The sequence below is a fragment of the Microtus oregoni genome, unplaced genomic scaffold (assembly GCF_018167655.1).
Source record: "Microtus oregoni isolate MIOR12 unplaced genomic scaffold, Mior012 000054F_ref0000373, whole genome shotgun sequence".
NCBI classification, from domain to species: Eukaryota; Metazoa; Chordata; class Mammalia; order Rodentia; family Cricetidae; genus Microtus; species Microtus oregoni.
The window spans coordinates 13,557,594-13,570,692 of NW_024543830.1; positions in this window are offsets into that span (position 1 = coordinate 13,557,594).

Sequence of the window (13,099 nt, forward strand, 5' to 3'; positions counted from 1 at the left end):
AGGGCTGAAATCAACAAAATAGAAACACAAAAAACAGTCCAAAGAATCAGTGAAACAAAAAGCTGGTTCTTGGAGAAAATCAACAAGATCGACAAACCCCTATCCAAACTAATTAAACGACAGAGAGAGAACACGCAAATAAATAAGATCAGAAATGAAAAGGGGGACATAACCACAGACACAGAGGAAATTCAGAGAATCATTAGATCTTACTACAAAAGCCTGTATGCCACAAAACTGGAAAATACAAAAGAAATGGACATTTTTTTTAAATAAGTACCATATACCAAAGCTAAACCAAGACCAGGTGAATGATCTAAATAGACCGGTTACTCGCAAAGAATTAGAAACGGTTATAAAAAATCTCCCTACCAAAAAAAGCCCAGGACCAGATGGTTTCAATGCAGAATTCTACCAGAACTTCCAAGAAGAACTAATACCTATACTCCTTAATGTATTTCACAATATAGAAACAGAAGAGTCATTGCCAAATTCCTTTTATGAAGCTACAGTTACCCTGATACCAAAACCACACAAAGACCCAACCAAGAAGGAGAATTACAGACCTATCTCACTTATGAACATCAATGCAAAAATTCTCAATAAAATACTGGCAAACCGAATCCAAGAACACATCAGAAAAATTATCCATTATGATCAAGTAGGCTTCATCCCAGAGATGCAGGGCTGGTTCAACATACGCAAATCTATCAATGTAATCCACCATATAAATAAACTGAAAGAAAAAAACCATATGATCATTTCATTAGATGCTGAAAAAGCATTCAACAAAATTCAACACCCCTTTATGATAAAGATCTTGGAGAGAATAGGGATACAAGGGTCCTACCTAAATATAATAAAAGCTATTTTCAGCAAGCCAACAGCTAACATTAAATTAAACGGAGAAAAACTCAAAGCCATCCCACTAAAATCAGGAACACAACAAGGATGTCCACTCTCTCCATACCTCTTCAATATAGTGCTTGATGTTCTAGCAATAGCAATAAGACAACATAAGGAGATCAAGGGGATTCGTATTGGAAAGGAAGAAGTTAAGCTTTCGTTATTTGCAGATGATATGATAGTATACATAAGCGACCACAAAAGTTCTACCAAAGAACTCCTACAGCTGATAAACAGCTTTAGTAATGTGGCAGGATACAAGATCAACTCCAAAAATCAGTTGCCTTCCTATACACTAAGGATAAGGAAGCAGAGAGAGAAATCAGAGAAGCATCACCTTTCACGATAGCCACAAATAGCATAAATTATCTTGGGGTAACTCTGACCAAGGAAGTGAAAGATCTATTTGACAAGAACTATAAGTCTTTGAAGAAAGGAATTTAAGAAGACACCAGAAAATGGAAGGACCTCCCTTGCTCTTGGATTGGGAGGATCAACATAGTAAAAATGGCAACTCTACCAAAAGCAATCTATAGATTCAATGCAATCCCCATCAAAATCCCATCAACATTTTTAACATATCTGGAGAAGACAATAATCAACTTTATATGGAAAAACAAAAAACCCAGGATAGCCAAAACAATCTTATACAATAAAGGATTTTCTGGAGGCATTACCATCCCTGACTTCAAACTCTATTACAGAGCTACAGTATTGAAAACAGCTTGGTATTGGCATAAAAACAGAGAAGTCGACCAATGGAATCAAATAGAAGACCCTGACTTTAACCCACAAACCTATGAACACCTGATTTTCGATAAAGGAGCTAAAAGTATACAATGGAAAAAAGAGAGCATCTTCAACAAATTGTGCTTGCAAAGCTGGATGTCAATCTGTAGAAGAATGAAAATAGATCCATATCTATCACCATGCACAAAACTCAAGTCCAAATGGATTAAAGACCTCAATATCCGTCCGAACACACTGAACCTGATAGAAGAGAAAGTGGGAAGTACTCTACAACACATGGGCACAGGAGACCACTTCCTACGTATAACCCCAGCAGCACAGACACTAAGGGCATCATTGAATAAATGGGACCTCCTGAGGCTGAGAAGCTTCTGTAAAGCAAAGGACACTGTCACTAAGACAAAAAGGCAACCCACTTACTGGGAGAAGATTTTCACCAACCCCGCAAGTGACAATGGTCTGATCTCCAAAATATATAAAGAAATCAAGAAACTAGACCGTAAAAGGCTAATCAACCCAATTATAAAATGGGGCATTGTGCTGAACAGAGAATTCTCAACAGAAGAACTTCAAATGGCCAAAAGACACTTAAGGTCATGCTCAACTTCCTTAGCGATCAGGGAAATGCAAATCAAGACAACTTTAAGATACCGTCTTACACCTGTCAGAATGGCTAAAATAAAAAACACCAATGATAGCCTTTGCTGGAGAGGTTGTGGAGAAAGGGGTACACTCACCCATTGCTGGTGGGAATGCAAACTTGTGCAACCACTCTGGAAAGCAGTGTTTTGGTTTCTCAGGTAACTCGGGAACAACCTACCCTTGGATCCAGCAATACCACTCTTGGGAATATACCCAAGAGAGGCCCTATCATACAACAAAAGTATATGCTCAACTATGTTCATGGCAGCATTGTTTGTAATAGCCAGAACCTGGAAACAACCTAGATGCCCTTCAACGGAAGAATGGATGAAGAAAGTATGGAATATATACACATTAGACTACTACTCAGCAGTAAAAAACAAGGACTTCTTGAATTTTGCATACAAATGGATGGAAATAGAAAACACTATCCTGAGTGAGGTAAGCCAGACCCAAAAAGAGGAACATGGGATGTACTCACTCATATTTGGTTTCTAGCCATAAATAAAGGACATTGAGCTTATATTTCATGATCCTAGAGAAGCTAAATAAGAAGGTGAATCCAAAGGCAAACATATAGGCATCCTCATGAATATTAACCTTCATCAGGTGATGAAAGGAGACAGAGACAGAGACCCACATTGGAGCACCGGACAGAAATCTCAAGGTCCAAATCAGGACCAGAAGGAGACGGAGCACGAGCAAGGAACTCAGGAGCACGAGGGGTACACCCACACACTGAGACAATGGGGATGTTCTATCGGGAACTCATCAAGGCCAGCTGGCCTAGGTCTGAAAATCCATGGGATAAATCTGGACTAGCTGAACATAGCGGACAATGAGGAATACTGAGAACTCAAGAACAATCGCAGTAGGTTTTTGATCCTACTGCATGTACTGGCTTTGGGGGAGCCTAGGCAGTTTGGATGCTCACCTTAGGAGACCTGGATAGAGGTGGGCGGTCCTTGGGCTTCCCACAGGTCAGGGAACCCTGATTGCTCTTCGAGCAGATGAGGGAGGGTGACTTGATCGGGGGAGGGGGAGGGAAATGGGAAGCGGTTGCGGGGAGGAGGCAGAAATCCTTAATAAATAAATAAATTTAAAAAATAAAGCAAAAAAAGAAGAGACTAGAATCATTGAAATGAAAATTTCCAGAGTGTGTTTTTTCAGTCAGCAGACCAAAGCTGTCTTCCAGAGGTGGCCAAGGTTGTGTCTCTTTCTGGTAGCCAAACTTTGTAGTGTAAGAGTTAGTCAGGTAGTACTGGTTTTGATAGCAGGACATGTAGATGAGAACAGATGGGGAACAGCTGAGGTTTGGCACTGTGGGAGTTCAAGAAAACCCACTGGTGAAGGTATAGCCAGAATAGTAGCTGAAGGCCCAGGGCTAAAGGCAGATAAATTGAGGCTTGACACCATGAGAGAGTCAAGAAGAGGGCATTGGTGAAAATGAAGCCCAATTGCAGCAGAGACGCCAATACTTTGAAGATGCTGGTACCATGGGATTAGGATTAGCTCCAAGAACAGCATCAAAGGCCAGTGGAGCCACCTGAAGCACGGAAGACAAACCGTGTGTCAGTAAAGAGAGAAAGACCTTTTAGAGGTTTCAAGAAGATCAAGAGTGAATCCTATACTTTGGACCTGGAGCTATTTATATGTTGTTGGAGTTTGATTTTGCTTTGATCAGACTGTGACTATGTAGTTTTTCCCTCTTGAAAAGTTTTTAACATGATTTTAGTTTTTTAAAAAATTTATTTATTTATCAAAAATTTCCATCTCCTCTCCTCTGCCCATTTCCCTCTCACCCCCATTCACTCCCTCCCTCCCTCTCCAGTCCTAAGAGCAGTCAGGACAGAGAACATGAGCAAGAAAGTCAGGAACACGAGGGGTCCCTGAGACAATGGGACTGATCTAATGGGAGCTCACCAAGGCCAGCTGGACTGGGACTGATGGAGCATGTGATCAAACTGGACTCTTTGGATGTGGCTGACAATGAGGGCTGACTAAGAAGCCAAGGACAATGGCACTGAGTTTTGATTCTACTGCATGGACTGGCCTTGTGGGAGCCTAGTCTGTTTGGATGCATACATTCCTAGACCTGGATGGAGGGGGAAGGACCTTGGACTTCCCACAGGGCAGGAAACCCACCCATGATATCTCTTCCATTTCCCCTTCCCAAAGAGATGTCATTGGCCCACCTTAAGCCCTCCTTGTTACCTAGCCTCTATGATGTGATTTTTGTGTCAAGTTGACAAGGTGTCAATTGTGCTGGAAAGTTTTATGTCAACTTGACCCAAGCCTTAGTTATCTGCAAAAAGGAAATCTAACAGAAAAAAATGTCTTCATAAGATCAAACTGTAGGCAAGTCTGTAGAGCATTTATTTATTAAGGGATTGATGGGGAAGGACCATCCCAGACTGGTGGTCCTGGGTTCTGTAAGAAACAAGCTGATCAAGCCATGGGCAGCAATCCAGTAAGCAGGACCACTCCAATGCCTCTGTATCATCAACTCCTGCCTCTAAGTCCCTGCCTTGTTAAAGTTCCTGTTCTGAATTCCCTCAAAGATGAACTATGATGTAGAAATATAAGCTAAAATTTCCTTGTTCTCCAATCCGGTTTGGTTATGGTGTTTCATTACAACAATAGAAACCCTAATTATGACCATTCTCAACTTGACCACATGTGTTCCAGCAATCAAATTCAGAGCTCAGGTCATTAAAGTACCTGCTGAGACATTGCTCCCTGTGTGCTGTCTTTACAACAGTTATTTTATTTATTTTGTTTTCCAAGTACCTGTATTTTTTAAAATATGGTATCTTTAGAAGTTTATACATTCTAAGGTCAGAAAAAACTAAGTTCTCTCTTGGACATTGTATATGCCTCCAATGAAAAAGAAAGATTGTTTAAAAGGATAGCAATAATGAATAAATGATAAATTCAGCCAGCTGACCAACTTTAAGATGTGCAGGCCTCAGTGCAGAAACAAAACAAGACAAAAAATCCAGGCAATGCTATCCTCCTGCAACCTTGGTAGAACTCTGAAATACAGCTTGCTCCAATACTGAGGGGACTTAAGAGGTGAGTGAACAGCCATGCAGCAGGACACCCTACTCTATAGGATCTCCCCAATGGGACAAAACCCCCAAGCACCTTCCCCAATTCCCTCAGCTTTTCTAGCCACCCAGAAGGGAGTTTCCTGTGGTTAGGCTCTCCCAAAACCCAAACACATTCACTGGATCCCCCAAGCTACTAGCCACACTCTGCATAAGAGCTGAGAGCTTGCTATAATACTGATAGGGGCAAGAGCTTGCTACAACATTGAGGGTATTAAGAGAGCAAACCAGGAGAGAAGACTAATAGAGAGGCTTTTTGAGACAGACATTGACAGTACAGAGCAGACCAAGAAAAACTCCCAATCACTCAGACAGCCACAGCAAGGATTGGACCAATAAGCAAAGACACTGTTGGCCTCTTTTAAAGGAAGAGATGGGTAGGCTCCAATGCAAGAATTCATCCAACAGCCTAAAAAGCAACATAGTAACACTAGAATCCAGTGGTCACACAACAGGAAGACTTGGTCATTTAAACCCAGAAGAAGTAGAAGAAAATGACTTTAAATGTAACTTTATGAAAATGATGGAGACTTTTAAAGAGTAAATGAAAAACTTCCTTAAAGAAATGGAAGAGAAGACAAAAAAATTAAATTAGCAAATCCCTCAAAGAAACCAAAGAAAAACAAGAAAAAACAATCGAACAGGTTAAGGAAACAGTTCAAGACTTGAAGATTGAAATAGATATAATAAAGACAATATAAATTGAGAGAATTCTGGATATGGAAAATATAGGTAAATGAACAGGAACTACAGAGAAAAGTATAACCAACAGAATAAAAGATATAGAAGAAAGAATCTCAGGCACTGAAGATACTATAGAGGAAATAGACTCATTGGGCAGAGAAAACATTAAATCCAAAAAATCTTAGCATAAAATATTCAGGAAATCTGGGACACCATGAAAAGACCAAACCTATGAATAATAGGGGTAGAAGAGGGAGAAGAACTCTAGCTCAAATGCACAGAAAACATATTCAACAAAATCTCTGCAGACAAAAAAAATCAAAGAAAACAAATTAATATACATAATACAGACTCTAAATGTATTTTTCATCTTTATATGACTTATTTTTCTTTACTCCTTTAATCTATGACTCTGTACTCTTTTATATTACTTTTAATATCTCTTTAAAGACTTTACTTCTTTTTATAACTGTCTATACTTTTTTGCTCTCTCCCAAGCCTATGTACATTTTTAAATACACTGTGTCTTGTTTAGAGGTCTTTTTTTAAATTTATTTATTAAGGATTTCTGCCTCCTCCCCGCCACCGCCTCCCCTTTCCTTCCCCCTCCCCCGATCAAGTCCCCTTCTCTCATCAGCTCGAAGAGCAATCAGGGTTCCCTGACCTGTGGGAAGCCCAAGGACCGCCCACCTCTATCTAGGTCTAGTAAGGTGAGCATCCAAACTGCCTAGGCTCCCACAAAGCCAGTATGTGCAGTAGGATCAAACACCCACTGAGATTGTTCTTGAGTTCTCAGTATTCCTCATTGTCCGCTATGTTCAGCTAGTCCGGTTTTATCCCATGCTTTTTCAGACCCAGGCCAGCTGGCCTTGGTGAGTTCCCGATAGGACATCCTCATTGTCTCCGAGTGTGGGTGTACCCCTCGTGGTCCTGAGTTCCTTGCTCGTGTTCCCTCTCCTTCTGGTCCTGATTTGGACCTTGAGATTTCTGTCCGGTGCTCCAATGTGGGTCTCTGTCTCTGTCTCCTTTCATCGCCTGATTCAGGAGGATGCCTATATGTTTGTTTTTGGATTCACCTTCTTATTTAGCTTCTCTAGGAATGTGAATTATAAGCTCAATGTCCATTATTTATGGCTAGAAACCAAATATGAGTGAGTACATCCCATGTTCCTCTTTTTGGGTCTGACTTAACTCACTCAGGATAGTGTTTTCTATTTCCATCCATTTGTATGCAAAATTCAAGAAAGCTCTAGAAAAAAAAGAAGCAGACTCACCTAGGAGGCGTAGAAGACTGGAAATAATTAAACTGAGGGCTGAAATCAACAAAATAGAAACACAGAAAACAATCCAAAGAATCAATGAAACAAAAAGCTGGTTCCTGGAGAAAATCAACAAGATTGATAAACCCCTATCCAATCTAATCAAACGGCAGAGAGAGAACACGCAAATTAATAAGATCAGAAATGAAAAGGGGGACATAACCACAGACACAGAGGAAATTCAGAGAATCATCAGATCTTATTACAAAAGCCTGTATAACACAAAACTGGAAAATGTAAAAGAAATGGACACTTTTTTAGATAAATACCATATACCAAAGTTACACCAGGACCAGGTGAACAATCTAAACAGACATGTTGGTCGTGAAGAAGCAGAAGCTGTTATCAAAAACCTCCCTACCAAAAAAAGCCCAGGACCAGATGGTTTCAATGCGGAATTCTACCAGAACTTCCAAGAAGTGCTAATACCTATACTCCTTAATGTATTCCACAATATAGAAACAGAAGGGTCATTACCTAATTCCTTTTATGAAGCTACAGTTACTCTGATAACAAAACCACACAAAGACTCAACCAGGAAAGAGAATTACAGGCCAATCTCACTCATGAACATCGACGCAAAAATCCTCAACAAAATACTGGCAAACCGAATCCAAGAACACATCCAAAAAATTATCCATTATGATCAAGTAGGCTTCATTCCTGAGATGCAGGGCTGGTACGACATATGAAAATCTATCAATGTAATCCAGCATATAAATAAACTGAAAGAAAATAACCATATGATCATTTCATTAGATGCTGAAAAAGCATTTGACAAAATTCAACATCCATTTATGTTAAAAGTCTTGGAGAGATTAGGGATACAAGGGTCATACCTAAATATAATAAAAGCTATATATAGCAAGCCGACAGCTAACATCAAATTAAACAGAGAGAAACTCAAAGCCATCCTGCTTAACTCAGGAACATGACAAGGCTGTCCACTCTCGCCATACCTCTTCAATATAGTGCTTGAAGTTCTAGCAATAGCAATAAGACAACATAATGGGATCAAGGGGATTCGAATTGGAAAGGAAGAAGTTAAACTTTCGTTATTCACAGATGATATGATAGTGTACTTAAGCGACCCCCAAGACTCCACCAAAGAACTTTTACAGCTGATAAACAGCTTTAGTAATGTGGCAGGATACAAGATCAACTCCAAAAAATCAGTCACCCTCTTATACACAAAGGATATGGAAGCAGAGAGGGAAATCAGAGAAGCTTCACCATTCACAATAGCCACAAACAGCATAAAATATCTGGGGGTAAATCTTCCCATAATTTCTTTAGTTCATCAGCAGTGAAAGGCACTATAATTTCTGCTGGGTCTATGCCTGCTAGTTGATGAAGTCTCAGCTTGCCTTTTATAATTAACTCAGAGACTTTTTCCACATAAGTTTTCAGTTTCTTACTTGGTTTATGTGGTAAAAAGATCCATTCCAGAATAATATCATCTCTCTGCATTAAAATTCCTGTAGGAGAAATTTTTGATGGTAGTATGACGAGAATACAATCGAGCTCTGGATTCACCCTGTCCACATGTGCCTGTTGTAATTTTTCCTCAATCATTGTCAGTTCCTTTTCTGCTTTAGCTGTTAATTCTCTGGGACTGTTTAAATCTTTATCACCATCCAAGGTTTTGTTCAAATGAATTATTAGATCAGGTGTTATTCCAATAGCTGGTCGTAGACTGGAAATGTCTCCTAACAGTCTTTGAAAGTTATTAAGAGTCCGTAGGCGATCTCTCCTAATTTGTGCTTTTTGTGTCTTAATTTTTTGCAAACCTATTTTATAACCTAAATAATTAACAGAATCTCCCTTCTGAATCTTTTCAGGAGCGATTTCCAATCCCCATTTAGGTAAAAGTATCTTTATTTCTTCAAAAAGTCTGTTCAAGGTATCCATGTTTGAATCGGATAACAAAATGTAGTCCATGTAATGGTATACTATAGATTTGGGAAATTTCTTGCGTATTATTTGCAATGGTTGGTTCACAAAATATTGGCACAGGAAGGGGCTATTTAACATACCCTGGGGGAGGACGGTCCAGTGGTACCTCCTCGAAGGTTGAGAATTGTTATAAGTAGGCACTGTGAAGGCAAATTTTTCTCTATCTTCTTTTTGCAAAGGTATAGTGAAAAAACAATCCTTTAAATCAATAACTATGAGAGGCCATCCTTTTGGTAATAAAGAGGGCAAAGGAATTCCAGATTGCAGAGGGCCCATAGGTTGAATAACCTTGTTGATGGCCCTGAGATCTGTCACCATTCTCCATTTACCTGATTTTTTCTTAACCACAAATACAGGAGAATTCCAAGGGCTGGTAGATTCTTCTATATGTCCAGCATCTAATTGTTCTTATACCAGCTGTTCTAAAGCCTGTAACTTTTCCTCAGGTAAAGGCCATTGCTTTGTCCATATTGGTTTCTCAGTCAACCATTTTAGAGGCAAGGCTGTTGGTATCTCTGAAGGGACATCAATTGCTTGTTCCTGTACAGCCCGAATGGCCGGTTTTCTCTGTTTGTAATATCTTTTAATATTATTCTCAGAAATATAGGCTCTAGATTTAGCAGGAATGTTAATTTCGGTATTCCATTGTTGTAATAGGTCACGACCCCATAAATTCATTGCGATATTGGCTACATATGGCTTTAATTTTCCTATTTGTCCCTCTGGCCCTATACATTCAACCCATCTCATGCTCTGCCTTACTTGAGATAGGGTTCCAATTCCCAGGAGCTGAACATTTACATTCTGAAGAGGCCAATACGGATGCCAAGATTCTGGGGTAATGATACTTACATCAGCACCTGTGTCCAGCAGGCCAGTAATAAAAATACCATTTACACACACTCTCAGTTTAGGTCTTTCATCATTTATAGAAGTTTGCCAAAACACACGTAACTTATCTTTCTGATCATTATTGCTTGTAACAGTAGGCATGGGGCTTCCTAATTGTCCTGATGAGGCACGTTCTCTGCAGAAACTGGAAATGACTGAACCATGTTTGCCATGGGGGCCTGTGAGGCCCCCCTCTCACGTTTCCTGACTGTATCAGGTTGCCTTGTCTATCTCTTGTAGACCTGCATTCATTCGTCCAATGTCTGCCCTTTCCACATCTTCTACATAAACCTGAAGGCTGAGTCCTCCTATTTCTGTTATTTCTAGAGGATGCATTATTATTATTATTTCTGAAAGATGCATTATTATTATTATTATTATTATTTCTGAAAATCCGTTGTCTACAATTCCTTTTCATATGACCCATTTTGCCACAATTAAAACATTTGGTATTCTGGTGTCTCCTTTTACCATTGGAAATTGCTTCTTCTACCCATGCTTCAGTGCCATAATCAAATGTATCAACACTGAGTGAATGCAAGACCCATTCTTCAAAGGCGCTGATCTGAGCTTTAAAGGCCCCAAAATCCTTTTGCATTCCACATTTGCATTTTCATAAGCCAAAGACTCAATCATTATACGTCTTGCTTCTGGGTCAGATATCCCTATTTGTACAGCCTTAGTTAATCTTTGTAAAAAGTCACTAAAGGGTTCTCTCTGACCCTGTTTAACTCTGACAAATGATTCCATTCTCTGTCCTGGGTCTTGTACCCTGTCCCAAGCCCTTAAGGCTGCTGTAGTACACATGGAGAGTGTGTTTTCATCCAAATTAGCTTGTTCCTGAGGGTCGGAAAAGAGCCCTTCACCTAGAATTTTATCTAGGGAAATGTCAATTCCCTTTGCTTTTTCCTGCTGTTCTAAGAGTCTAGCCTCTTGCCTGAATAAGCATTGCCATTTCAATTGTGGTCCACTCTCAAGTACTGCAGAGCTCAGCTGGAGCCAGTCCGAGGGGGTTGCTCTGCTTGTCGTGGCCCAAGATCTTAGCATCTCTTTAACAAAAGAGGCTTGCATCCCAAAAGTCATGACAGCCTGTTTAATTTCCTTGAGGTCATTCATACGGACAGGCTCCCATGTATCCTCCTTGATGACCCTAGGGTTTCTGGAACCAATCACCTTTTCTGTTGTTATTACTGGAAAGGCAGATAGAGCTGTAGGTAGAGCTTTGTGGAAATTGTCCCGGAGAGATTTACCCACAGATGTAGTTAAAATTTGCCTTTCTACCCTTTGCTCTTCTTCATCAGAATTTAGAAATTCCTCAATCTTTTCAATTCTATTCACCATTGCCTTCTGCAATGTCTGAATCTCCTGTCCAGAATTATGTTCCAAAGCCTTCATTGAGGATTCTAAAGTATGAAGTTTGTCCGTTAGAGATAACATCTCATCTTTGGACATAATTTTTATGGCATAAACCATGCCTTCTTGTATTGACAATCTTTCCGTCAATCTGTCATAAGCTTTAGACAAAATCCGATTGTCACATTCAGCAGTTTTGATTCTCTCAGTTAATGTTTCATTTCCTACAGAAAGGGACTGAATCTAATGGTCCAGATCAGCTGTTCCCTCTTCCATAGTAATGAATTTCTCCTTAATATCAGCCACTAATGTTTCAGTTCCTACAGAAAGGGACTGAACCTTCCGATCCAGATCAGCTGTTCCCTCTTCCATAGTAATGAATTTCTCCTTAACATCAGCCTGGAGAACTTCAAACTGATTCTTGAGAAGATTGTTATCAGCCTGGAGAACTTCAAACTGATTCTCGAGAAGATTGTTATCAGTCTGGAGAACTTCAAACTGATTCTTAAGAAGATTGTTATCAGCCTGGAGAACTTCAAACTGATTCTTCAGAAGATTGTTATCATTCTCAATTGTTTTTAAGCGTTCAATCTCTGCCTTAAGAATCCTGGATTCGTCTCGTAAAGACTTTATCATATTTTTATTATCAAACCATTTGGTGCCAATGAAAACTACGAATCCCAGAAGGATCCATAGATGTGGGGTGATAGACACCTCTTGTAAAATCTCCCACATGGTACAATTAAAAAAAACTGTTAAATTCTTGAACAGTAATGTGTTCAGACATTTTATTTATAAAAAAAAATTTTTTTTACCTGCAATGATCGGTTCCTGTCAGTGGTGGTTTCTGTGTTTTTGGAGCCTGTCCTAGAACTAGCTCTTGTAGACCAGGCTGGCCTCGAACTCACAGAGATCCGCCTGTCTCTGCCTCCCAAGTGCTGGGATTAAAGGCGTGCACTACCACTGCCTGGCCGGCCTCAAACTCACAGAGATCCGCCTGCCCTTGCCTCCCAAGTGCTGGTATCAAAAGCGTTCGCCACCCCTGCCCGGCCAAGTCACTTTGTATCAGACCAAATCTGACACTGTGGCAGCTTTTGTTGCAAAACCGCAGGTACTTGAGCTTCTGCTAATTCAGGCAGTGGGGTTCTGCTGCAAAACTTAGCCAAGGCAGGCAGAATGGGCCTGTGTTGCTGAGTATGTCTCGGACTGTTTTTCAGTCACGAACTGAAAAACAGCACCCGGGAGGGTGCTGTGTTAGCTAGCGGGCTACCCGCTTGAGTCGGGGGCAAAATAGCCCGACATTGGACGCCAAAATGTAGTGGCATAAACGAATGCAGACAGATTGTAAAAATATATATAGTTTTAATGTAGAAATAGACTTACAGAACCACCATTCCAGCGGAGACCAGGAAAGCAGAAGAGACAGCTAGGAGCACGCTTGCCAAATTTATAGGCAGACATTAGCCCGAGGCAAACACGCCCCCTAAG